Source organism: Triticum dicoccoides, chromosome 7B, assembly GCF_002162155.2.
Source record: "Triticum dicoccoides isolate Atlit2015 ecotype Zavitan chromosome 7B, WEW_v2.0, whole genome shotgun sequence".
Classification (NCBI taxonomy): Eukaryota; Viridiplantae; Streptophyta; class Magnoliopsida; order Poales; family Poaceae; genus Triticum; species Triticum dicoccoides.
Genome location: NC_041393.1, coordinates 745,982,398 through 745,985,818, shown reverse-complemented (window position 1 = coordinate 745,985,818; position 3,421 = coordinate 745,982,398). Strand labels below are relative to the sequence as shown.

At 52.1% G+C, this 3,421-nt stretch overlaps 1 pseudogene; it reads left to right on the top strand.

Moving 5' to 3' along the window:
- The window catches only part of LOC119339655, a 3,602-nt pseudogene extending 2,785 nt beyond the window's left edge, over window positions 1-817 (top strand).
- The last annotated feature ends 2,604 nt before the right edge of the window (window positions 818-3,421 follow it).

The window sequence follows — 3,421 nt, the reverse complement described above, 5'->3', positions numbered from 1 at the left end:
GCGTTTACTGGGCCGGCCCGCTACCGTGGTGTGCGGGCGCCAGTAGCGCTAACCAGCGCAGAGGGCGCCGAAGAGGACCTCTCCCAAGCGTGATATGGCCATGTGCCCCCGGAAGGCGCTACTATGGCAGAGGGCCCATCCAGCTCTCTACAACTATAGGGCCGGCGGGCCGGAGGTGGCGCAGTGGTTATTTTCTCTGGTGAGGATGTTGGAGGGCACGGATCGAATCCTGCTTCTCCAGAAATCCCTCGCGTTTTTAGCTGCACGGGTATAAGCTTTTTAGCCTCGTCGCGTTTACTGGGCCGGCCCGCTACCGTGGTGTGCGGGCGCCAGTAGCGCTAACCAGCGCAGAGGGCGCCGAAGAGGACCTCTCCCAAGCGTGATATGGCCATGTGCCCCCGGAAGGCGCTACTATGGCAGAGGGCCCATCCAGCTCTCTACAACTATAGGGCCGGCGGGCCGGGCCATGGGGGCTGACCTGCTAGGGAACCCGGGCTTGGTGGCCACGGACTCGACTGTGTCGTTCAAGATGGCGATGTGGTTCTGGCTGACAATGCAGCCACCCAAGCCCTCGAGCCACGCGGTCATAACGGGCCATTGGTATCCTTCAGCAGCGGACCGGGCTGCGGGGCGAGTGTCTGCTTTCGGCGTGATCACCAACATCGTCAATGGCGGGAAGGAGTGTGGGCATGGGTATGATAAGCGTGTTGCAGACCGGATCGGGTTTTACAAGCGCTACTGCCACATCCTTGGCGTCGCCCACGGTAACAACCTTGACTGCTACAACCAGGAGCATTTCCCTATAATTTTTTCTTGAGATATTTATTTATGACACCCTCCATCCTAAAATAAGTATCAACTATTTATTCTTGAGATATTTATTTATTACTCCCTCCATCCTAAAATAAGTATCGTTGCTAAATCAGCTACATTTTAGGACGGAGGGAGTATGAAAGATTTAGAAATATAATCCCAAAACAAGGTATTTCAACGGTCAGGCGATACACATATGATGGTTACTCGTTGTGCGCCATGGGTCTATAGTTCCCAATGCAAATGATTAGGTCGGCCGGCCTCCTCTTCCGTGCATGACGTCATCACGCCGGAGTGCTACCCCACGCCAGGTGGCATGCTGAGCCACTGGTCACCGCTCCGATGTCCATGCCTTGCCGCGCAGACGACGACAAGGGGCACGCCGTGTCTAAGAGCATGCCAGGGCATGCAGCCATACCGCACATTACGACTTTGGCCTTATACTCGCCCAACTTCGTTTTCATACTCGCACAGCTTGGCGAGCTTGTTAACCCTTCTTTTTGAAACCATCGGTGCTCTTTTTTTGAGGGGTGCCAATTGGTGCTCTTGCAGCATGACTGGTTACTCATTCTTTTTTTTAACTTCCTACATGCGTGGCCCAATGGAGGGCTGAAACACGGCATGGACCAAGTTCTGCGGTTTGTTTTGTAGCCTGCCACATATCTTCGAAGGGCCCATGGCCGATCTTTATTAGAATGGAGAAAACGAGTTCAGTACAAGAAGGAACAGTCTAAGAAGTCTAGACTAAACCAAAAACCCCACAAAACACCCTAGCCTTAACCGTCCTGGGAGTGCCAACAGAAAAACACACATGGTCGAAAACTAGACGACCCTGGCTAAGTAGGAAGATCAGCGATGCAACCCGCAGCCCTTCACATGGCCACATCTTCTTTAATCCGTTCCAAGACCCTGTCAGGTGAGCTGGCCATTTGATCAAAAATCCTGGCATTCCTTTCCTTCCAAACCCTTCAGTGCAGCAGAATAATCACCGTATCAAAGTTCTTCCTGACAGCCTTAGGGATCGCAGCCCTAGCCCGCAACCACCAATCCTTCCTCCGTGGATGTACAACTAGCATCAGAGATTAGAAAATCCGCATCCGACCAGGATTTAAAGTGCATCCGAACCTGCTAAGTAGAACAACAGTGAAGGAAGAGGTGGGTGCAGTCCTCCAGCGCTAACAGACAGAGAGGGCACGATCCGTTGGACGACCAATTTCGGCGTTCCAGGTTATCTGTCGTGAGACACCTTCTGTGTACCACAAGCCACATGAAGAATTTACAACGTGGTGGAGCCTTGGACTTCCAGATTGGCTTCGAGCATGCAAAGCGAATGTTGCCGAGGAAGAACAAACTGTAGGCACTCTGAACCGAGAACTACTTATCGGCCGTCAACATCCAGCGCGGTGTGTCCCTAGCTCCAGCATTCAGAGTTTGTCGCCTCAGCCAAATCCCAAACCTTAAGGTACCGCGCTATGGCGGGAAGAGATAGCCTGCCCGCGATGTCATTGGTCCAAGCCTGATTCTGGATGGCATCCTTGACAGATCGCCCTTGGTCCTTGACGAAGGAGAAAAGTTGTAGCGCCATCTGAGCCCCGGACTTGCCATCCTCCAACCACCTGTCTGTCCAAAATCTGGCCATCTCACCGATCCCAACCTGACTTGGTAAGCCGCATTAAAAAGTGCCTCTACCTCCCTCTCCATGGTGTCAGGTAGTGCGTGCCACGGCCTCTCATCTGCCTCCCAGTGCAGCCAAGGCCACTTGCAGCACAACGCGAATCCAAACCATTTCATGTTCAAAACCCCGAGATCACCAAGCTCCCGGGGCATACACACCCGTGACCATGGTAACAGGCAGTGACCTCCATTGGTCTCTTCCTCGCCCTTCCAATAAAGCATCGGCATCGTCAATTTATGGTCTTGATCGCCCAGGCCGGCATCGGCAGCGCCGCCAAAAGGTGAACTAGAAGTGCCATGAGGACTGAGCGAGTGAGTGTAATGCGACCCGCCGCGTGGCCATCATCTTTGGCTTCCATCGCTTCATTTAGTTGGAGAACTTATCAATGAGAGGCAGCAATCCTGACGCTTCAGCCTGTAGATAGACAGAGGAATGCCCAAGTACTGCAAGGGAAAAGGTTGACTTTTGTACTGAAAGTGTCCCACAACTATCTGTACCACATGCTCATCGCATCGGATGCAAGTGACCGTGCTTTTCAGATTGTTAATCCATGGTCGTGACACCTCTCCAAACAGCTGCAGAATGGGTCATTTAGTTGAGACATTAACCCCGTAAGAAAAGCGGCAAGCAAACTCGCTTGTTGACTGATTAGTCGAGGCATTAAGTGTGCAGCTTTTGATTGACAACGCATTTATTTGTCTGACGTTGTGCTGCCTGAACTGGTACCGTATTTATCTGTATGCTTATTTGTGTAAAGAATAAAAGCTCTTTTAACTAATAAAAACAGTACCTTATCTGCACATCTCAAAGCGCCTGCAGGCCGACAGGATAGAAGGGGTGCACACCCCCGGACCCAAAAGTGCGCTTCCGGGCCAACAACCCTGTACGTATGATTTTATCTCTCGTCCTGGACACCAGTTGGAAGCATCGGTT